Raw genomic sequence first — 24,174 nt, 5'->3', positions numbered from 1 at the left:
AGGGCAGCTAGGCACCTTCATTCCTTTTCCAGGTCCTCAAATCCCAATGTAATGGCTTTATCATTTGTGCTTTAACAACTTATTGCCTGAACCATTCTTTGCATTATGGCTTGTACTGTGGTTGTTTTTCTTTCTAACATAGTAAAAATCCAAAGGTGCAGGCAAGGCATGGTGGCTCATGCCTATAATCCCAGCACTTTGGAGGGCCGAGGTGGGCAGATTGCTTGAACTCAGGAGTTCAAGACCAGCCTGGGCAACATGGTGAAACCCCATCTCTACAAAAAAATACAAAAATTAGCTCAGAGTTATGGCGCACACTTGGGAGGCTGAGGTGGGAGGATTGTTTGACCCCAGGAGGCAGAGGTTGCAGTGAGCCATGATTGCACCATTACACTCCACCCTGGGCAACAGAGTGAGACCCTGTCTCAAATAATAATAATAATAATGAAAATCTAAAGGTGCAAGACCATTGCCTATTCCTCTTATTTCTCAAGTGGGGCAGAATCAAGAGATGGTTAAAGGCTCCTGTCTGAGGATAGACAGACAGGGGATGAAATCCCAGCTCTAAGGCCTACCACCTGCAGAAGCTTGGGAAAACTATTCTTACTAAGCTCCCACTTCTCCATTTATAACATGAAGATAATGGTTACCTTACAGGGTCCTCGTGAAGCTTAATCTTGATCCCATGTAAATCCCTTAGCAGTGGGCACAGTATGTGGCCCCAGATATCCACTTAGTGAGGCATTCCAGTGATACGTTTCATCAGAAATTCAGAAGACACATAGATATAATTCATAATATTTCCTCCTTCAATAAAACTTAGTTTATTATTAACTATTGTAAACCTGAAACATCAGGGAACTTAAGTTTTCAAGTGAAAAACAGAGTAGGAAAACAATAAAAACCTTTATAATTGCACTTCACAGCTTGCAAATAACATATTATCTATAAAACATCGTTGAAAAGTAGATTATTTTCATTTTATTCTCTGCAATAGCTCCATTGTCCAAAACAGCATGTAACACACAGTAGACCTTTCATAAAGAACTACCAAATGTAGAATCGAGCTCGGAGTTCAAGGCTGTATCCAGATTCTCAGAAATGATAAGATGTAGAGGAACCAGAACCAGATCTTAGCATCTGAATCCAAATCCTGCATCCTTTCCCCTCAATCACACTGTCTCCTGCCCCCAGGGTAAGGTTTCACAGAACTGTAATTATTTAAGACATTCTATATTTTCTAGATGACAATAACTTCAAGATAAGTGGAGTGCTTAAAAAACCCCGATTAAACGACAACAAAAAAAGATCACTCTTGTGTCAAAAGGGAAGAGATAGCCAGTAATATAACTACTTTGATACACATTTTTGCTTTCCTCAAAGTATACTCAGCAAACCACCTCGATTTTTCACCTGTATGAACAAGTGAAACAAACCAAATTTCAAAACCAGGTTGAATGGAAAGATGCATCGGTTGAACTTGCTTGGAAATAATATGAAGAGAGAGGAAGTGGACAGATCTATAGATAAAAACAACATTGGCCTTTGCCATGAACAAGGGGGTTCATTTTCCTATTTCTACATACATTTGAAATCTTTCTAAATCAAAACAACACCAATAACAACAACAACAAAAACTCTCCTTCAAATAAACCAGTGTATTAACATTAGGTCACCATTGTGTAAGGCACATGTGTACTAATCACTAACACAGGCTCTGAAGGGAACACATGCTTTGTGCAGCCATTGGCTCCATCTTGAAAACTCAGATATTAAATAATTTTTTCATAGACAGTTAGAAGGAGATTATTTTATTTATTTATTTTTTTTTTTTGAGACGGAGTCTCACGCTGTTGCCCAGGCTGGAGTGCAGTGGCGCGATCTCGGCTCACTGCAAGCTCCGCCTCCTGGGTTCACGCCATTCTCCTGCCTCAGCCTCCTGAGTAGCTGGGACTACAGGCGCCCGCCACCGCGCCCGGCTAATTTTTTGTATTTTTAGTAGAGACGGGGTTTCACTGTGGTCTCGATCTCCTGACCTTGTGATCCGCCCGCCTCGGCCTCCCAAAGTGCTGGGATTACAGGCTTGAGCCACCGCGCCCGGCCTAGAAGGAGATTATTTTAAAAAATGAAATATAGGCCGGGCACAGTGGCTCATGCCTGTAATCCCAGTGCTTTGGGAGGCTGAAGCAGATGGATCACCTAAGGTCAGGAGTTCATGACCAGCTTGGTCAACATGGTGAAACCCCATCTCTACTAAAAATACAAAAATTAGCTGGTTGTAGTGGCGCACTCCTGTAGTCCCAGCTACACTCGGGAGGCTGAGGTAGGAGAATTGCTTGAACCTGGGAGGCGGAGGTTTCAGTGAGCCAAGATCACACCACTACACATCACCCTGGGCTACAGACAGAACAAGACTCTGTCTCAAAAAAAAAAAAAAAAAAGAAATACTCCTGAATATTTAATAAAATGAAAATGTTATAGAAAACCATGTTTTATGAGTTGGGGCCACTGCATTTGCACTGGACTTGAGGAGGCATATTTGCTCTTTGGTTAAACAGGAATATTTAGCATTTACTTGTTTTTTTTGTGCATTACAATTTTTTTCTTTTAAGAATCAGTTTCGGCCTGGCACAGTGGCTCACGCCTGTAATCCTAGCACTTCGGGAACCTGAGGCAGGTGGATCACTTGAAGTCAAGAGTTTGAGACCAGCCTGGCCAACATGGTAAAACCCTGTCTCCACTAAAAATGCAAAACTTAGCCAGGCATGGTGGCACATGCCTGTAATCCCAGCTACTCAGGAGGCTGAGGCAGGAGAATTGCTTGAACCCTGGAGGGGGAGGTTGCAGTATGCCAAGATCGCACCACTGCACTCCAGCCTGGGTGACAGAGTGAGACTCTGTCTCAAAAAAAAAAAAAAAAAAAAAAGGTTATGAAGTAATATTGCTGTTCTTCAGTTTATCATCTGTAAAATGAATAAAAACAATAGCAGCTGCCTTTTACAGCTGCTGTGAGGATAAAATGATTCAATATATGGAAAGGTCTGGAATAGGGCTTGATCCAAAGGAAGTCTTAGTAACTATTAGCTGTTGTTATTCTTATGTGAGAGAACTAAATACTAGGAGAAGAAACACATCACCAAATTGACACTTCAGGGACAGCTGAGAAGTTACTACAGCCCACGCCGGGGCTCAAATTTACTTTCGTGTGTTGAATCATTAATAGCAAGGGAAATACCTAACTCGTAACCTACTGTGCTCAGGCCACAGGAAAATGTCACCCTAGTAGTGAGAAAGACATTAAATATTTTACTCTACCAGCTGCTCAGAGCAAAGCAGCCTGGGGTGTATCCATTACTGCCTCTTTCAGATCTCCTGAAACATGTCACAAACCCCAAACTCTGGAATTTCGAATATAATATGAACAAAGCATCTTAGAGTTGGTATCTTTGCATAGTGAGTAAATGTGGGATTTTTCAGAGTGATAAAGTGTTTTTGTTTATGGTGTTTGTTTTTTTGAGAAATAGAAATTGTCTTTATATCTGACACCTCTGCCACAATATCCAGTGTATATCTTGCCAGTAAGAGACACATTACACCAGCCAGCCTAAAATAGTCTCAGGTTGTTTACCAACAATGTGTAATTGTGCATTGGAGAACCCAGAGCTGAACGTATTCATATATTCATGTTACACTCCCATCAGAACTGCCTTATTAAATGGTTCTAATGCTAGCATCGTACATAAATGGTAAAATTCATGCATTATATAACAACATCAACATTTGGGAAGGGAAAGATTATAACAGATGCTGAATCTTTTAATTTTTTCTCTACCAAGATAAAAAAAAATCCTTGATATATGCTTGCTTCGGCAGCACATATACTAACATTGAAATAACGTAGACAAGATTAGCATGGCCTTTGTGCAAGGATGACAAAAGAATTCATGAAGCATTCCATTTGTAAAAATAAAAAAAAAATTAAAACCCTTGATAAAATGTCCTGCGGTTTTGACAGTTTCACACTGACTGCTTAATTAAGTTAATTCTGGATTATGTGTGTTGACTGACTGATGTAGTCATTATCGGTGAATCCCAGGCTGGTCTCCCTTTCTGGTCAGCTGCCTGGCCTCACCGAAGTTTACATAGGCAAACTCCCAAAGGGAGCTTTTAACTTTTAACTGTTTAAAAAGCAGTTAGAGGTGATCAATATTCTAATTGTTTCCAGGTCTTGAAAACAGAGAATCCCATATTCTCTCCTGTTCTCTACACAGTCACAACAGTGCGATTCCAATTCCATTCAGTCCCCAGCCATAACATAATTAACAGCGCAGCTCTGCCAGGGACAGACAGATGAGGAGGGCTTGCGTGCGCCCAGACACCAGGCTCCCTGCTGAACCATTTGAGCTTAAGTTACGTAGTTCATTATCCCCCTTTACCCCTAAATACTTCAGGGATAGTCTCTCACATTCTCTTACATAACCACCGTAGAATTATCAACTTTAGACAATTTAACATGAACAATAACATTCACAGTTATCTAATAGTCTGATTTTGTCATTGACCCAATGATGTCAGTTATAGTATTATTTTTCCTCCAGCACAGGATGCAGTCTAGAATCAGGTGTTACTTTAAGTAGCCATGCCCTTTAATCTGAAACATTTCCACAACATATATATATATATATATATATATATATATATATATATATATATATATTTGAGACTGAGTTTAGCTCTATCTCCCAGGCTGGAGTGCAGTGGCACGATCTTGGCTCACTGCAACCTCCACCTCCCGGGTTCAAGCTATTCTTGTGCCTCAGTCTCCCAAGTAGCTGGGATTACAGGTGGCCGCCACCATGCCCAACTAATTTTTATATTTTTAGTAGAGACAGAGTTTTACCATGTTGGCCAGGCTGGTCTCTAACTCCTGACCGCAGGCAATCTGACCACCTTGGCCTCTGAAGGGGTGGCCTGCCCCTCCAGACCTGTGGGCGTTTCTCGTTAGGTGGAACTAGAGACTTGAGAAAAGAAATGAGACACAGAGACAAAGTATAGAGAAAGAAAACGTGGGCCCAGGGGACCGGCGCTCAGCACACAGAGGACATGCGCTGGCACCAGTCTTCAAGTTCCCTCAGTATTTATTGATCATTATCTTTACCATCTTAGAAAAGGGAAGTGGCAGGATAATAGGATCATAGTAGGGAGAAGGTCGGCAGAAAGACGTATGAATAAAGATCTCTGTGACATAAGTTTAAGGAAAAGTGCTGTGCCTTGATATCCATATGTAAACATCTCCATAAACCTTTTTAATGCATAAAGAGCAGCATTGCCGCTAGCACATCCCACCTTGGGGTTGGGGGTAGGGTCACAGATTAACAGCATCTCAAATACAGAACAAAATGGAGTCTCTTATGTCTACTTCTTTCTATGTAGACACAGTAACAGTCTGATCTCTCTTTCTTTTCCCCACAGGCCTCCCAAAATACTGAGATTACAGGCGTGAGCCACCGCGCCCAGCCTCCACAACTTGTATTTGTCATTTACAACACTGACATTAAAAGATTATGGTATTCCTTCTCTCTCTCTCTCTCTCTCTCTCTTTTTAAACAGAATCTCCCATCTTTGGGCTTTCTCGGTCATTTCTTTGGGATTGAATTCAAGGTCTCTGTTCTTGCTGGAACATCACATAGGTGATGCTGTGTCCTTTCAGATGTGACATCTGGAGGCACATGAGGTCTCCGCCCCTTGTCAGTGATTGCATTTTGATTTTATACTTTGGTCATGTGGTCAACGTGTTGTTTGATTTCTCCACTGTATATATTTTTTGAACTTGTAATTTGTGGGGAGACACTTTTAAGACATCGCAAATGTCCTGCTCCTTATCACAATTTCCTCCTAAACGTGACATTCATGGACGGTACTCCCCTGATCCAGTCTCTACTACAATGGCCATGAAAGGACGATTTCACAGCACCCATTCCCTCCACGCACATTAGTCAGCCTGGGCATGCCGCTGTAAGCATAGCCTCCCTACTTTCCGCTTATCAGTTAGTAATTAATATGGATGTGTAAATTCCTATTTTTTTTCCAGTGGCATATAATTCCTTACTGTCCATAATTATTTTGGTGTCCACATGGTCCCTGGTTTGGCCAATAAAAGCACTTTCAAGTTAGCACCTGTGTCCTTGTGACAGGCTCCCGTCATTCTTTCAGCATGTCCATACCATGTGACAATAACAAGATGTTCCAGGCTCAAGTTGTACCTCTCCTGCCCCAGCCTGTAATCAGCCATTTCTTCCGGTAGCCCTGGTTCCTTTGAATGGGAAATGATAATAGAGACCAAGATCTTGGCACTTGATGTGCTTGTTACTAGTGGGGTGGCTTTGCTTCTTGGTCCTTTGGAGGACAAGCTAAGTAAAAAAATATATACACACACACACACATATACACTTATGCACACACGCATGCTACATGGGAATGCTTATACATGCATGCACTTCAGAAATCAGTTCATACCTATTCCTCCAATTCCAATTGATTCCCACAATGTTCTTTTCCCCCATCTCCCATTTCGTATCTATATGTTCCTTCTTTCTCAGTGAGAACCCTGGCTCTCCAAAACAATAACTCATTTGCTCAGTGCTAAAATACACCTAAAGCTGTTTCAGAGTTGCTTTGCCAGTATCACTACATAAAGTATACCATAAGAGTTTAACATTTCTTTGCAAGTGTCCCTCATCAGCCAACTTTAGACAAGATGGAGCATATATCATAGAATACTGTGACAAGATGGAGCATATATCATAGAATACTGTGCTCATAGCTCCCTGGATTATTTCTGTTTTTCCCCTCTTCACTGTGGTTATGGAATTCATTTGAAATACAGTTGGGTTTCTTCATTTCATGTTGCTCTCAGTTTTAGAGTTTCTCCTATCCCTATTATATATATATATATACTAATATTTAAATATAACTTAAAAGAATAGGGATGGGGGTCTCACTATGTAGCTCAGGCTGGTCTTGAGTGGGAGGAGCATTTGGTCCTCAGCTCAAACGATCCTCCCACCTCAGTCTCCCGAAGAGCTGAGATTATAGGCATGAGCCAGCGAGTCTGGCCCCATCCTTGATTTAAATTTATGTTTGAATATGTAGGACATAGGCTCCCCAAAGCCAAAACTATGCAAAAGGGTGTCTTAGAAAAGTAACCTTCCTCACATAATCCCTTCTCCTTGTTCCCAGCCACCCTTTGTTGGTGATCGACTTTACTGTTTTCTGTTTATCCTTTCTGTGTGTTTTATAAAGATAAAAAGATAGGCCAGGCGCGGTGGCTCACTCACTCCTGTAATCCCAGCACTTTGGGAGGCTGAGGTGGGTGGATCACCTGAGGTCAGGAGTTCAAGACCAGCCTGACCAACATGGAGAAACCCTGTCTCTACTACAAAAAAAAAAAAAAAAAAAAAAAAATTAGCTGGGTATGGTGGCGCATGCCTGTAATCCCAGCTACTTGGGAGGTTGAGGCAGGAGAATCACTTGAACTCAGGAGGCAGAGGCTGTGGTGAGCCAAGATTGTGCCATTGCACTCCAGCCTGGGCAACAAGAGCAAAACTCCGTCTCAAAAAAAAAAAAAAAAAAAGAAGATAGTTATATTTTTCCATATGTTTCCTTTTTTCTTTTACAAAAGTAGAATATATATGTTCTTTTGCACTTTGCTTTTTCCACTTAGCAATATCTCCTATAATCACTAGAAGTCACTTCTCAGGCAACTGTTTGCAAGTAGAGAAATATTTATGTCTTATGTCTGTGTATAAATCATTTTCCTGGAAAACTTTTTAAAGAAATCCATAGGCTGGTCATGGTGGCTCACGCCTGTAATCCCAGCACTTTGGGAGGCTAAGGCGGGAGAATCACGAGGTCAAGAGATTAAGACCATCCTGGCCAAAATGGTGAAACCCCATCTCTACTAAAAATACAAAAATTAGCCAGGCGTGGTGGCGTGCCCCTGTAGTCCCAGCTACTCGGGAGACTGAGGCAGGAGAATCACTTGAACCTGGGAGGTGGAGGTTGCAGTGAGCTGAGATGGCGCCACTGCACTCCAGCCTGGGCGACAGAGTGAGACTCCATCTCAAAAAAAAAAAAAAGAAAAAAGAAATCCATAGATCCCACCATGGCTTACTTCCCTTTCTTTTTCTGTTTTCCAAGACAGACGTCTTCATCTACCACCCTAGGTCCTTAAAGTCTAGCTTTCCTTAACTGGGGTAAATTACTGCAGTAAATTTATCAACCTCTAGGCAAGATATTTATGACTCCAGGGACCTTCCCTAGGAAAAATTTCAATCTAAGGTGGTAGCTCCAATAGTAGCAACTAAGTAAATATTCACTGAAAATTTTTCAAAAATCACCTTGTGAACCTTTAATCCCTGACAGATAATCTGGTAACTCATGGTAAGTGGTTATCAAAGAAACCAGGAAGGGCTGGGCGTGGTGGCTCACGGCTGTAATCCCAGCACTTTGGGAGGCCGAGGCAGGCGGATCATGAGGTCAGGAGATGGAGACCATCCTGACTAACACAATGAAACCCCATCTCTACTAAAAATACAAAAAAAAATTAGCCGGGCGTGGTGGCGGGAGCCTGTAGTCCCAGCTACTCTACTCGGGAGGCTGAGGCAGGAGAATGGTGTGAACCCGGGAAGCGGAGCTTGCGGTGAGCAAAGATTGCACCACTGCACTCCAGCCTGGGCAACAGAGTGAGACTCAGTCTTAAAAAAAAAAAAAAAAAAAAAGTTATTTGGATGACTCAGAACAGGCCACCATCACTGTCAGGAAACTCCTAGTCCTGCCCCGTGCAAGCCAACTGCCAACTGCAGCTTAATTGTCTCTGACTGGCAGTTGCTACCACTCTCCTACCATTCCCATCATGTAGGAGAGCTGCTAGGAGGTCCACTCACTTTGTCACTAGCACCCAAGTTCAAAGGCACTAGAAAGAAGCTATCACTCCAAACCCTCTACACACCAGCAAGAAGGAGGTTGGTACTGCAGTACCTGGATATTCCAAGTTGGCCAATCTCTCCAAATCTCTCCAATATACAAAGATCGGGGGGGGAGGGGGGGAAATGACTAAAAATTATCCTCCCACATAGTGATTTTAAGTCCTGGTAGAAAGCCAAAGATGAATTCAGTACAGTAATATCATGATTAACAAAGTCTCAGGATTAACATTGCATAAACACAATCACTCTAGAATAATGCCTGGGTGGATGAGATACTTGAATAGCTTCTGCTTCTACCTGTCCTAGATCCACAGAGGGAAAGGGCCTGACCCTAAGGCCCTGCCAGCTGGGAACAGAGTCTGCAGCCCCAGAGATGCCTGAGGAACCCCCTCTGTGGCCAGCCCATCTCCACCTTCGCCTTGCTCTTCCACCTTCACCAAACTGAACATGGTTTCTTTTAAGGGAAAGAGCAGTTAGTGGCTTCCACAAGATCCAGTCTAAGAGTAATGCACCTTCTGGCACTTAACCCGAACCTCCTGCAACCTCTTCTCATCTTCATGAAGCTTCTGACAAGGAAATGTGGCTATACTATATCCTCCTCTTTGTTCACCAAGGTAATAAGGAAGATACTTTTTATTTTTTTATTTAAGATGGAGTTGGTTGGGTGCGGTGGCTCACGCCTATAATTCCAACACCTTGGGAGGCCGAGGTGGGTGGATCATGAGGTCAGGGGCTGGAGAGCAGCCTGACCAACATGGTGAAACCCCGTCTCTACTAAAAATACAAAAATTACCCAGGCATGGTGGTGAGCGCCTGTAGTCCCAGCTACTCCAGGAGGCTGAGGCAGGAGAATCGCTTGAACCCAGGAGGCAGAGGTTGCAGTGAGCCGAGATTGCACCACCGCCCTCCAGCCTGAGCGACAGAGTGAGACTCTGTCTCAAAAAACAATAAAATAAAATAAAATGAAGCCTTGGATGGAGTGCAAACTGTCTGAGAAATCCTTTGAGAGTGTGTGGTAGTAGGAATATGAAGTAGATAAACCGGCTATTCTGATTCCTATAGCAGTAGCCATTACTAACCCTGTAAGTAGGGGTATTCGTTGTATGGCTCTGCATTGACAGACTTGAGCTTTGAGGGGTATTGATAAGGTCTGATTTCCTGGTACAATGTTAATGTTGGGACTTCGACAGAAGAAGGTACAGGTGCCTGTCCAGTTAGTGGGGAGGCAGGCAGATATAGGTTGATGTTCCTCATAAGAAGAATATGCCTTGGCTGGGTAGACATTTAGAAATTTACTCTGGGGGCTTTTAAAGGAATAGGGCACACCATTTTTTCCTTACTATTTCTATCTCTCTTTTTTGACTTCTTCATTGTCTCTTTCTCTCTTTCTCTCTGACACCCTCTTTTTCTCTCTGTCTCTTCCCCCCTCCCCACCTTTCTCTTTCTCTCTTTCCTTTCTGCTGCCACTGCCAGCTGCTTATGCTGCTGTTCTCCCTTCTCCTTCCCCTTTTTGATGGCTCTGGCAGTGTAAGACTGACACCTTCTTCGGTTTTTGCACTGCATGCAGTAACTCCATGATTTCCTTGTGGTATTTAATGGGGGTTCCTCGAGGTTAGGAACTCCCTTTCTTTCCACACTGCAGCATGGGCATGTAGGATTAGATAAGCATACTTGCTATCTGTATACACATTTATTCTTTTTCCCTTTCCCAGTTTTAAGGCTCAGGTAAGTGCCACTAGTTCTGCTAACTGGGCACTGGTCCTGGGGGAAAAGGCTTACTTTCAAATACGGTTACATCACTAACTATGGCATAACCTGCCCTTCGTATCCCATTCTCCACAAATGAGCTTCCATTGGTATATAGGTTAAGGTCAGGATTAGCTAAGGGGACTTCTAAGAGACGATCTCGGGCAGCATAAGTCTGGACTATAATTTGTTGGCAGTCATGCTTGATTGGTTTCCCATCCTCTGGGAGAAAAGTGGCAGGGTTGAGGGCCACGCACGTGTGTATTTGAAGCACCGGTCCCTCAAGGAGTAGCGCCTGGTATCTAAGTAGGTGGTTATCTAATAGCCATAAACTTCCTTTGGCACCTAGTATGCCATTTACATCATGAGTAGTCCAGACAGTGAGATCCTTTCCTTGTGTTATCTTGATAGCCTCTGACACTAAGACAGCTAGTGCTGCAACTACCCTTAAACAGTGAGGCCAGCCTTTTGCTACTACATCAGTTTCCTTACTTAGGTATGCCACTAGTTGTGGGGTTCTCCCACGAGTCTGAGTAGGGACTCCAAGAGCTATCCCTGCTCTCTCTGTGACACATAAAAAGAAGTTTTGTCCTGTGGGAAGGTTTAAAGCTGGAGCTTGTACTAGGGCCTGCTTTAAGGTTTTGAAGGCTGTTTCTGCCTCTGGTCCCCATTCTACCAGATGAATATTTGCCCTCTGGGTTTCCTTGATTAGAGTATAGTGGGGCCAAGCTATCTCACCAGGGATCCATAGTCGGCAAAATTCCAAGGAACCCCTGCAACTGTTTTAATGTCTTAGGGCGAGGATAAGCCAGTATAGGCTGTATTCATTCCTTGCTGAGGGCCCTGGTCCCTCCGGCTAAGATTAGGTCTAGATATTTGACCTGCTGTAGGCAAAGCTGGGCCTTCGACCTAGACACCTTGCACCCTTGATTAGCTAGAAAGGTCAAGAGATCTAGAGTAGACTGCTGGCATGAGGCTTCTGAACTGGTAGCCAAAAGTAAATCATCCACATACTGAAGAACCAGAGCGCTTGGACTTGAGAGTGGCCTAGATCTTGGGCCAGTGCCTGACCAAACAGATGAGGGCTATCCCGAAACCCTTGGAGCAAGACTGTCCACCTAAGTTGGGACGTGTGGTCTGTGGGATCCTCAAAGGCAAAGAGAAACTGGGAGTCAGAGTTCAGGGGAATACAGAAAAAGGCATCCTTGAGGTCCAGAACAGTGAACCGTTCTGCTTCCTCTGGTATTTGAGAAAGCAGGGTATAGGGGTTGGGTACAACTGGATATAGAGGAATTACTGCCTCACTGATGCGTCTAAGATCTTGCACTAGTCTCCACTGACCATTTGGTTTTTGTACTCCTAAAATTGGGGTGTTGCAGGGATTGCTGCATTTCCTTACTAAGCCTTGAGCTTTTAAATGTTTAACAATATCCTGTAATCCTTTATGAGCTTCAGGCCTTAAGGGATATTGCCTTTGATAAGGAAAAGTGTTGGGATCTTTTAACCTGATTTGGACTGGGTGCCCTTTCAAATTGTCCTTCCAATGCCCAGACTTTAGGGTTGATTCCCTCCTCAAGCAGGGGACAACAAATGGGTAACTTGTTCCCTATATTCATGTAGATAATAGCTTCAGCCTTGGCTAATATATCCCTTCCTAACAAGGGTGTGGGGCTTTCAGGTATAACAAGAAAGGCATGTGAAAGAGCAAAGTCTCCCAATTACAGCTGAGTAGGTGGGAGAAACACCTGGTTAGAAGCTGTCCCAGGATTCCTCGGATAGTAATGGACCTTGAGGACAGTCATCCAGGACAGGAGATTAATACTGAGAAGGCCATGCCAGTGTCCAGGAGGAAGTCAATTTCCTGGCCCTCAATGGTTAAACATACCCGGGGCTCAGTGAGGGTGGTGACATGAGCTGGCGCTTGCCCCGGGCACCCTTAGTCCTGTTGTTGGAGCATCTGGTTGGGGGCTTCTGACCCAGAGAACCCTCATCCTCTGGGGCAGTGCACCTTCCAGTGATTGCCTCGGCATAGTGGACAGGGACGAGGAGGCACCTTGTTTCTCATTGGACAATCTTTTTTAAAGTGTCCTAGTAAACCACGCTGATAACAAAGCCTACCGGGTGATTGGCCTGCTCCATTTTCTGTCCTCTCTGAACCACCAAGGTTTGTTTGTCTGAGGGCCATGACTAAGGCTGTGGCCTTTCTCTGATCTTGCTTTTCCTTTTGGGCCTGTTCCTCTTGGTCCCTATTATGGAACACCAATGTTGCCAGGTTTAATAATGCCTCCAAATTTCGTTCAGGGCCCAGGGCTTGCTTTCGGAGCTTTCCCCTGATATCTGCAGCTGATTGGGTAATAAATTTATCTTTTAGAATCAAGTGACCCTCAAGTGATTCAGGTGACAGGGGAGTATATTTTCTTAAGGTCTCCCGTAGCGGCTCGAGGAAGGCAGAAGGATTTTCTTCCTTTCCCTGAGTTATGGTGGACATCATTGAATAATTCATGGCTTTTTTCCTAATTCTTCTTAGTCCTTCTAGAACACAGGTCAGCAGATGTTTACGACTCCAGTTCCCATGATCTGAGTTGAGGTCCCAGTGGGGATCCATACTGGGGATGGCTTGCTGACCGGTAGGAAATTTATCCCTTTCTTCAGCTGTCATTCTATCATTTACTTGACTAAGATAACAGGTATCTCCAAACTCTCAGGCTGCAGCTAAAACCGCATTCTTTTCATTAAAGGCCAGGGTTTGATCTAACAGTAGCATGACACCTCTCCAAGCGAGGTCGAAGGTTGGCCCTAGACCTGTAGGACATCTATGTACCTATCAGGGGATCATCTGAAAACTTCCCAAGGTCTGCCTTGATCTGCTTTAAATCAGAGAGGGAGAAGGGGACATGTACCCGGGCTGGGCCAAATTCCCCTCCCTCTACAGCTTGAAGGGGACATAACCAATAGCCCTGGGGGTTTTGTGGTCCTTTGGATATTTCTTTGCTTATTTCCTTCTGGGCAGGGGAGATTAGAGGAAGATTATCATTTATAGGAAGGGGAGCTATAGGGAGGCTAGGATATGGGGGTAAGCTGAGAGGTCCTCCTGTGGGATGTAAATTGTAAGCTTTGCAAGGTTGTGTATTCTCCCTCAATAAAAAGAAAGCTTGGACATAAGGTATTTCACTCCATTTGCCTTCCCTCTTACAGAAAAGGTCAAGCTGCAGGATAGTATTGTAATTTGTACTTCCCTCAGGTGGCCATTTTTCCCCATCAGAGAGAATATTGGGGCCAAGCCACAGTGTAGAAAAAAAATGAGCCACCTCTTTTTCAGGGTTTACAGGTCAAATTGGTCCCAATGGCTTAGGATGCATTTCAAGGGTGAGCCTGTTGACGCCTGAGTGTTTCCCATCTGAAAGACAAAACCGCCCGTGGTTTTGGTTTGTTTTGTTTCTCCCCCTGCCCAAGAACCCGCAAGGATCCCTGGACCCTGCTGATCAGAATAGTTGCGCTCACTGACACAGCAGCAGAAACAACTCCTGCCCAAGAACCCACAACGGTCCCTGGACCCTGCTGATAGGAAGAGTTGTGCTCACGGACGCAGCAGCAGACCACATGGAGGACCGAGGAAGATCGGATTTAGTGGCTCTTACTGACACATTCTCGAAAACCTGCACCTTGCCTGTCCTCCTAGACCACAAAGAGGACTGAGAAAAATCAGATTTAGTGGCCTTTGCCGACGCATTCTCAAAAACCTGTTAGAGTCCTAAGCATTCTCCTGTTAGTATTGGGACTTTACCCCTGTCCTATGAAGATGTTGTGCCCCAAAAATCAAGTGGAGGCCATAACCTGAGGGAGGGAAGGGATCTCCAGGGTTGGAAGAGTGGCACCTTTTGTCCTCACTTATATGAATAGGAAGGATATAATTTCTGAGGCTCCCCATATCCTAGCTTCAGGAATAGCTTTTGTTAGGCCTGCTTGTCTGAGAAGGGATCCTAAAATTCCAGGTAGTCCCCCCTACAACGGGGCTTTGGGCAAAAATTATGTCTTTCTGATTGGTGAGCCCAGGTGCCTCAAGAAGGTAACAGAGTCCTGGAGTTTATACTAGAAGTTGTTCTTATAGGAGAAAATAGAAAAGCACCAGAGACAGGGAGTGATTTTTAGAAGCAGGACTAGCCTCAGAGAAGAGAGAGGAGAGGAAGTTTGTCTGGCAGGCATTAGGACCCAGGGGTGCAAGGGTCAGGATAGATAGGAGAGATGGGCGAGTCTCACTTGGGTGACATGCCTTTGACAGTTCTGCTCATGGCCGCGGGGTCAACCAACTTGTTGTCGGGACCCCGGAGCTGCATGGCTTTCCTCTCTGTCAACCCTCGGCTCAGCCCAGAAGTACAGGAAAAGCGGAAGCTGGTTCTAGGCAAATCAATGCTCCCAACTCCAAAGAGTCAGGGGTTGTTTGAGAGCCCTTTCCCAGAAAGCCTGATACCCGTGTCTTTAGCCCAGCGGCTGCGCTAGTCACTTTTAACTGGCCGTACAGGTGCCTGGTATTTAGCCCCCGAAATTCTAAGGAAAAATAGGACAGAATAGCAAGCGAAAGGGGTCCGTTGGTGCCCACCACTCGGCGATAGTAAATGTCCCACTGCTTGGAGGAGGTGCTGAGAGCGAGGGCTGCTAGCATGTTGTCGCCTCTCATTATCACACAATAAGTGCTCAAGGTATGGGTTTTAATGACCAAGTAAATAAATTTAAGAAAGTTTGGAAAAACTTTCGCTTCCTCTGACACAATTCTTCTGTTGTTGTAGTTGTTGTTGTTTGTGATGAAGCTTGGAAAAATTTCTTTTTCCATAATACAAACACATCAGTCTCTCCCTTTAGCTCCTTCTTCCACTCCTCCTTCACTGTGCTAAAGAGATAACTGAGTTCTTCCAGATTTTTGCTTAGCTGCGTAGTTTCCGAACTCAACAGACTCTCCAGGTAGGTAGTTCCTGCACAGGGCTTTCCTGTCACTGGATCTATGACTTTTCCAACTTTGAAAACATTCTTGGCCAGTTCATGTTTCACATGCTTCATTCATGGGACGGGTAAAGCTCTGAGAAGCATGATATCCCCAGCTGTGCACTGCCAAAGGCCATGATGAACAAAGGAGGCTTTCCACTTATTATAATACTTTAATAAATAGGGATCCAGAACAGGCGTGGTCACTCTTGCTTTAGCAGTCTTTTGCATTTTTGTCCCAATCACCTTTCCCGACGAACTAGAGACATGTGGCTTTGGTCACCTCCGCCATGACTGTGCAGCCACCTGATCCAGGGAGTCCTTCCTTCCTTCCTTCCTTCCTTCCTTCCTTCCTTCCTTCCTTCCTTCCTTCCTTCCTTCCTTCCTTCCTTCTTTCTTTCCTTCCTTCCTTCCTTCCTTCCTTCCTTCCCTCCCTCCCTCCCTCCCTCCCTCCTTCCTTTCCTTCCTTTCCTTCCTTTCCTTCCTTTCCTTCCTTTCCTTCCTTTCCTTCCTTTCCTTCCTTTCCTTCCTTTCCTTCCTTTCCTTCCTTTCCTTCCTTTCCTTCCTTCCTTCCTTCCTTCCTTCCTTCCTTCCTTCCTTCCTTGTCTTGTTCTGCAGCCCAGGCTGCAGTGCGGTGGTGCAATTTCAGCTCACTGCAACCTCCCCCTCCTGGGTTCAAGTGATTCTCCTGCCTCAGCCTTCCCAGTAGCTGGGATTACAGGCTCCCGCCACCACACCTGGCTAATTTTTATATTTTTAGTAGAGATGGGGTTTCACTATGTTAGGCAGTCTGGTCTCAAACTCCTGGCTTCAAGTGATCTACCTGCCTTGGCCTCCCAAAGTGCTAGGACTACAGGTGTGAGCCACCATGCCTGGCCTGACACTATTCTTGGATTAACTTTTCACTTTCAGTTGTCAAAAAACAGAAAATAAGTGTTGATGAGGCTGTGGAGGAGTTGAAACACTTTTGCACTGCCAGTGGCAATATAAAATGGTGCAGCCACTATGGAAAATAGCATAACGGTTCCTCAAAAAATAAATATAGAATTACCATTGGATCTAGCAATCCCATTCTGGGTATATACCCAAAAGAATTGAAGGCAGGAATCTGAGCAGATATTTATACAGTAGACCCATGTTCACAACAGCGATATTCACAAACGCAAAGACGTAGAAACAATCCAAATGCTATCTGATAACTGGATACACAAAATGTGGCATAGAGACAAGGAACTATCATTTGTCCTTAAAAAGGGAATCCTGGCACATGCATCCTATGACATGGATAAACCTTAAAGACATTATGCTAAGTAAAATAAACCAGTCACAGAAGGACACATACTGTATGATTCCACTTATGTGAGGAATGCAGAGTAGGCAAATTCAGAGACAGAAAGTAGGATGATGGTTGCCAAGGGTTGGGAGTTGTTTTATGAGTGCAGAGCTTCAGTTGGAGAAGATGAAGAAGTTCTGGAGGTGGATAGTGGTGATGGTTGCACAACCATGTGAATGCCCTGAAAGACACTGAAGTGTACAATTAAAAATGGTTGGGTCAGGTGCAGTGGCTCGTGCTTGTAATCCCAGCACTTTGGAAGGCCAAGGCAGGCAGATAACAAGGTCAGGAGTTTGAGACCAGCCTGGTCAATATGGTGAAACCCCATCTCTACTGAAAATACAAAAAATTAGCCAGGCGTAATGGTGGGCACCTGTAGTCCCAGCTACTTAGGAGGCTAAGGCAGGAAAATCGCTTGAACCTGGGAGGTGGAGGTTGCAGTGAGCCAAGATCGCGCCACTGCACTCTAGCCTGGGTGACAGAGCAAGATTCCATCTCAAAAAAAAAAAAAAAAAAAAAAAAAGGGTTAAGACCGAGCACAGTGGCTCACACTTGTAATCCCAGCACTTTGGGAAGCTGACTGAATCATCTGAGGGCAGGAGTTTGAGACCAGCCTGGCCAACATGGTGAAACCCCGTCTCTACTAAAAATACAAAAATTAGCCAGGCGTGGTGGCAGGCTAGCCGGGCGTGGTGGCAGCAAGAGGCTGAGGCAGGAGAATCGCTCGAACCTCAGAGGTGGAGGTTGCAGTGAGCTGAGATCACGCCATTGCACTCCAGCTCGGGCGACAAAGGAAGACTCTATCTCAAAAAAAGAAAAAAGAAAAAAGGAAAAAGAAAAGTTAAGATGGTAGATTCTATGTTGTGTATATTTTACCACAATATATTTTTTTCTTTTCTTTCTTTCTTCCTTTTTTTTTTCTTTTTTCTTTTTTTTTTTTGAGACAGAGTTTTGCTCTTGTTGCCCAGGCTGGAGTGCAATGGTGCTACCTCGGCTCACTGCAACCTCTGCCTCCCGGGTTCAAGTGATTCTCCTGCCTCAGCCTCTCCAGTAGCCGGGATTACAGGTGCCTGCCACCACACCTGGCTCATCTTTTGCATTTTTAGTAAAGACGTAGTTTCACCATATTGGCCAGGCTGGTCTTGAACTCCTGACCTCAGGTGATCCACAGGTGGGAGCCACCGAATCTGGATGACAATAATTTTTTTTAAAGTGCTCAGTTGTTCTTTATCTCCTTTGGAGAAAGGAGAAGAGATTTAAACTGATTTCAACTAAAAAAATTCCTGATCAGACAAGTTGCCAAAAGAATAACTGGGATTTCTTCTCTGGCTGTGTTTCTCAAGTATCTAGCCAGGCAGTGTGCTAAAAGCTAGGGACAGTGGCAAACCAAAAATCATGGATCCTACCTTCATGGGGCTAAGAGTTCAGCCCAATGGCTTTCAAACTTTAGCACATATGAAAAATCCTCTGGTGGGCTTGTTGAGGACAAATTGCTAGTCCCTATGCTCAGGACTTCTGATTCAGGAGGACTGGGCTGGGGTCTAAGACTCTTCATTTCCATCAAGTTCCCAGGTGATGCCAGTGCTGCCAGTAGAGGGACCACCCTTTAAGAAGCTCTAGGGCAGGAAGAGGGACTCGTAGGTAAATAAGCAGTTTCAATCAAGTGTGCTGTGATGGGAATCCACTCAGTACACATAGTAGGTAAAGGCACCCATCTGTCCTAGGAGAGGTCAAGGAAACCTTTCCCAGAGGAGGTGGTGCAGAAATTGAGATATAACCTGAGACCTAGAGGACAGGTAGGAGTCAGACAGGTGCACGAAAGGGATAGAGCATTTCAGGTGGAGAGTGTCCGATTTGCATAGGTCTAGAGGTAAGAACAGCCTGTTCTTGAAATTGCAAATCTTTCCATGTCATGGGCAGTCAGAGAGTGATGGGGAAAGTAATGAGTAAGGAAGAGAGAGGTGAGATCTATCAAAAAGGGCATTAGGAGCCTAGAGTTTATCCACAGGGTAACAGGAAGCCAACCTCAGGCAGGCTTGCAGCATTCAAGAATTGAAGCTCTAAGAACTAAGGTGAGCTCATCGCCTCCGGGAGAAGGCATAGGTACAGTAGAGTCGCAGTCTAAGCATGTGGGGAAGGGGGCAGTGGTACAGGCCCCTCTAATTCTCGGACCATCTCACACAATCCAAGCTCCAGTTCCTCAGAAAGCCTTCTGCTGCTCAGGTAAGAACAACCCAAGGCCACTGTGCCATCCAGTACAGTGGCCACGAGCCATGTGTGGCTATTAGCTAAAATTAGAAGCCAGATCAGCAGTCGCACTAGCCTTATTTCAAGTGTTCAACAAGCCACCCGTGACTAGTGGCTAGAGACAGAACACTTTCGGGCTGGGCTCGGTGGCTCACGCCTGTAATGCCAGCACTTTGGGAGGGCGAGGCGGGTGGAACACCTGAGGTCAAGAGTTTGAGACCAGTCTGGCTAACATGGTGAAACCCTGTTTCTACTAAAAATACAAAACGTTAACTAGGCGTGGTGGTGTGCGCCTGTAATCTCAGCTACTCAGGAGTCTGAGGCAGGAGAATCGCTTGAACCCAGGAGGCAGAGGTTGCAGTGAACCAAGATCGTGCCATTGCACTCCAGCCTGGGCAACAACAGCGAAACTCCATCTAAAAAAAAAAAAAAAAAAAAAAAAAAGGCAGAACACTTTCATCATCCCGGAAAGTTCCCTAAGCCAGCACTGGTCCAGGAAATGAAGTATAAGCAGGATTAGATCTAAGACTTGCCAGGCATTTCGGTTCTACTGCCTGAAGCCAGCAACCAACTGGTTTGGGTCTTCATTCATGAAAACACACACACATACAAATATATACACACAGAGCTCTAAATTGATTTTTTAAAAATCTATAGGGTATAAAGCTAGACAGTTAACGATTATACATTATGTACAATCTACAAATATCCTAGATGTCACTTTTGTAATGAGATATAAGGAATTCTGGCTGGGAGCAGTGGCTCATGCCTGTAATCCTGGCATTTTGGGAGGCTGAGGCAAGCGGATCACCTGCAGTGAGGAGTTCAAGACCAGCCTTGCCAATATAGTGAAACCCCGTCTCTACTAAAAAATACAAAAATTAGCCAGGTGTGGTGGTATGTGCCTGTAGTCCCAGCTACTGGGGATGTTGAGGCGGGGAAATCGCTTGAATCCAGGAGGCGGAGGTTGCAGTGAGCAAAGATCACGCCACTGCACTCCAGTCTGGGCAACAGAGTGAGACCCTGTCTCAAAAAAAAAAAAAAAAAAGAAAAAAGAATTTTCTTAAGCCACTAGGAAGAATCCTAGAATCATACCTATTCTCCAAAGCTATCCATAAATCCTAAAAATAACCAGTCAAGGGAATTGAGAGAGGAAAATATAGTCCAGATTAGAATTCTAAAAGGCCATTTTTACTGTTTATGTGCAAAACAAAAAAAAACAAAAAAAACTAAGCTTTTAAACCTTTCTCTATTGTGTATTTTACTAAAGTCAGTATGAAGGATTCAAAATATTACATAGCTAATCCTTACTCTAAGTTCTAAAAATAAAACACAAGAGATAGTTGCAAGCCAAGCTGGTAACAAATCCCTATGCCAAGGATAGAAGTGGAAATTGATGCAAGGAGGAAATGACTTATGCCGTAAAATGAAACACACACCCAAGAGAAAGGCTTAACCCTTGGGCTGACCATAGCAGCAAACACTGTAACCAGTTAAAAAGCCCAAGAAGCCAGAGGTAGATGATAATTTTTACAAATAAAAATTCAGAGATGTTCTTGTTTTCCCAGCTGCTCTGCAAGGACTTGACCAGCCTGGATAAAAAAAGCCCACCTCCCACTTCCCGTGAAGGATCAGGTGGGCAGCTTCCCATTGAGTAAGGTGGGTGGCTGAGTATCCCGATCTTGATGGTGAGGGACAGGTGGCTTTGGGAAGCACACTCAGACAAGACAGCTTCCTTGCTCAACCGTAGTCTGACCCAGGCATATTAAGGGGAGGAGCAGCTCAGAAAGAAAGCAGAACCAAGTGTATGCATTGCTCAAAACCTCTGATGGCCAGGAAGGCTTGGCCGCCATTCCTCAGAGCCATGCATTCTGCCTGCCTCACATCTCCTCCATCCTCAGAGCCGTATCTCCTCCTGGGCCTGCCCTGCCAGATCTGACTGGCTCCCTTCTCCCTGCTCTGCTCTTAAACCCCTTCCTTGGGTTCAAATAAAGCTAGTTCCTCTAGAGCCTTTCTAGGTATGCCCATGGACCTTCCCACTCCAAACCCACTATGAATGGAAGATCATTCATTCACCAATTCCTCGTTTAGTTAAAACCAAGACCCACCAGCAAGAAATTCAGTGCAAGGCTCCTTGGAGGTGCTGGGGTAAAGCAAGAAACTGCTAGTACTTCATTAAGCCAGCAGGCAACTGGTTTCAGCCTTAATTCATGAAAACACACACACTTTCCTCTAAGTTGATTTTTAAAATGTCATAAATGCCATCGGACTATCTCAAATGGCAAGAAACAGCCAAAGATCACTCCAGAGTAGATAATTGAGATGGGTGTGGGGAAAGTAAGCTCATTCAGGAGCACTGAGCCCAGGGCATCCCAAATGCACAGCAAATAGTAGATCTGATCGAAGAACCTTTATTTGTAATTCTGATTTCATAATGTATTAATGATAGCACCAGCTAGCATTTATTGAGCCAATGCTATGTGTCAAGTACCATAGCAAGCATTTAACACACACAAATGCATTTAAATGTACAAGGATCCAATAACATAGGTCTTGTTATTCCCCTTGTGTAAATGAAGACACTGAGGTCAAGAAACTTGTCCGTGGTCTCACAAGTGTGAAGTCGAGCCCAGATTAAAACCCAGCTAGCCCAGCACCCTGCTCATAAAACGCTCATGCTGAGAACTGCTGAACTGCTTTTGTTTTTTTTTTCTTTTTTGAGACAGGGTCTCATTTTGTCATTCAGGCTGGAGTGCAGTGGTGCGATCTCAGCTCACTGCAACCTCTGCCTCCCAGGTTCAAGCAATTCTCCCGCCTCGGCCTCCTGACTAGCTGGGACTACAAGTGCGTGCCACCATGCCTGGCTAATGAGAACTGCTTTTTCTTGCACTCAGGCAGAAGTGCCTCAGCCTAGCAAGCCTCCCTAGGTGCCCACCCACCCGAGCTGCCAATGGGAACTGTAGTCCAAGATTTCACATTTCAGTTAGATGTCTCAAAATTTGTTTAGATCTGTCCAGAGCAGTCCACAAAATGCCACTTGCCTTGACAGGCCTGTGTTCTATATGCAATGGCACCACAGAATTTAGTCACTATGTGTGATGCCTCCACCCAGTTTGGGATTGTCCTCACTCTGTGAGACACAAGGCTTCTTTCTCCTGCCTCCAGCCAGCCCACCCTCAGAACAGAATACCCCTGGAGCCAAATTGTTGAGGCAGGAGCTCCAGATGGGTAGAAATGGGATAGAAGAGAAGGAGAGTCTGAGACAGGGACCTTGAGGTGCACAGCAAGCCAGCCAGTGGGGACGCTACCCCTGGGGGGCAAACCACACGCAGGGTCAGGTACACTGGGGCTCGCCTACTGAGGCAGATCGCAAGTTCATGGCAACATACCTGTAGGTGAAAACGTGTCAACATGCCCCAATGTTAAGGACAGAACAGCAAAGGGACAGTCAGATACGAGTTAAAGTCACCATTCTGCTAGGAACATGGATGTGAATTTTGTTTGTTTTGTTCTGTAATGGAGTCTTGCTCTGTCGCCCAGGCTGGAGTGCAGTGGCATGATCTCGGCTCACTGCAACCTCTGCCTCCCAGGTTCAAGCGATTCTCCTGCTTCAGCCTCCTGATAGCTGGGATTACAGGCACATGCCACCACACCTAGCTAATTTTTGTATTTTTAGTAGAGACGGGGTTTCACCATGTTGGCCAGGCTGGTCTCGAACTCCCGTTCAAGTGATCTGCTCACCTCGGCCTCCCAGAGTGCTGGAATTACAGATGCAAGCCACTGCGCCATGCCTGGACTTGAATTTTTGTCAGGAAGAGATCTGCAATTAATGCTGATTGCAACTGATGGCAGAATTAAGATGGTAAGTCTTATATCACAACCACCTCCTAAAATCAAAATGGAGCTGTTTCTGTAGGAGTCAGACTACCTCCTTTAGAGGATATGGGAGTAGTCCATCATGCATTCAGACAGTTTTATGAATCGTATATAGTCTACCTCTCTCAGCACTGGGTGTGGGGCATCTCCTATTGTTAGGCAATTCCCTTACTTCCTGATCCTTCAATTCACTTTTTAAATGGTCTGAGATTACCAGGTTTCCCTTGCTCAAGCTTCCAAAAAATCAGGCTGACAAGTTACGTTTGGGCATCTGCTCTTCAAAAGCCAAAGGCAGAGTTTTCTCTCTGTTAAATAATGAGCTGTCCAGGCATATTTTGATTCACTCAGGTCACACACAGCAGCAGGAGGCTCTGCGTGGTGACTCAGGTCTAAATTTTACTGTAGTCCTACAGGTTAGAAATCAATGAGCTGATCAGAACACATCCAGTTTCCAAAGATATGAGTGGCACCATCAATATAAATTAGTTCTCTAGTGATGTCAAAGGGCACACTTAGCAGTGCTGTCGGAACAACCTGAAAAACCACATTCAACAGGGAACACAGCCTGAGGCACACAACTCATGATAAATACCTGGGAGGAAACCAGTTAGCTCTGCCTTTAGCTGTTCCCACTTCAGTTTTCACAATTAAAGCTACAATCAACATACTGACTATTTGGCAGACATCTCTATAATGTTTATACTCCTAAAAAACATATTATATTGGTTAACTGAACCTACACAATACTTAGAAATCTCCCTAAAGTTATCCTAAAAACAAAACAAAAGCAAAAACTTTGCAAGCTTTCTGAGTTCAAACCTGTAATTTTGTTACATATCAGTGCTTTATAAAAGAGCTAAGATAATTAAAGGAACAAGCCTTCTAAAATGTAAAATTCCATTGTTCCTCTATTACCCACCCATCAATCCAATAAACAAATTATGCATTATATATATACAAAGTATACACAGTACTTTAAGTATATATGTATATAAAGTTACAAAGTAT

At 44.5% G+C, this 24,174-nt stretch overlaps 1 protein-coding gene and 1 non-coding gene across 6 annotated transcripts in view; one reads left to right on the top strand and one right to left on the bottom strand.

Annotated features, from left to right (window-relative positions):
* LOC105477079 (ATPase phospholipid transporting 8B1) overlaps positions 1-24,174 on the bottom strand; it is a 159,133-nt gene that overhangs the window by 102,198 nt on the left and 32,761 nt on the right. Inside the window, exon 1 of one of the 5 annotated variants that reach the window (XM_071085272.1) lies at positions 651-1,711. The exons of the other annotated variants lie outside the window; for them this stretch is intronic. The gene's annotated coding sequence lies outside the window, so the exon portion shown is untranslated. Of the gene's footprint in view, positions 1-650; positions 1,712-24,174 lie in introns of those variants that run through there. 5 annotated transcript variants of the gene reach the window in all.
* LOC112425788 (U6 spliceosomal RNA) lies at positions 3,858-3,964 on the top strand. Its single transcript, XR_003016935.1, has one exon. It is a non-coding gene; the product is annotated as a U6 spliceosomal RNA (small nuclear RNA).

Source organism: Macaca nemestrina, chromosome 19 (genome assembly GCF_043159975.1).
Source record: "Macaca nemestrina isolate mMacNem1 chromosome 19, mMacNem.hap1, whole genome shotgun sequence".
Taxonomy (NCBI): Eukaryota; Metazoa; Chordata; class Mammalia; order Primates; family Cercopithecidae; genus Macaca; species Macaca nemestrina.
This window is presented reverse-complemented; position numbering and strand designations above follow the sequence as displayed.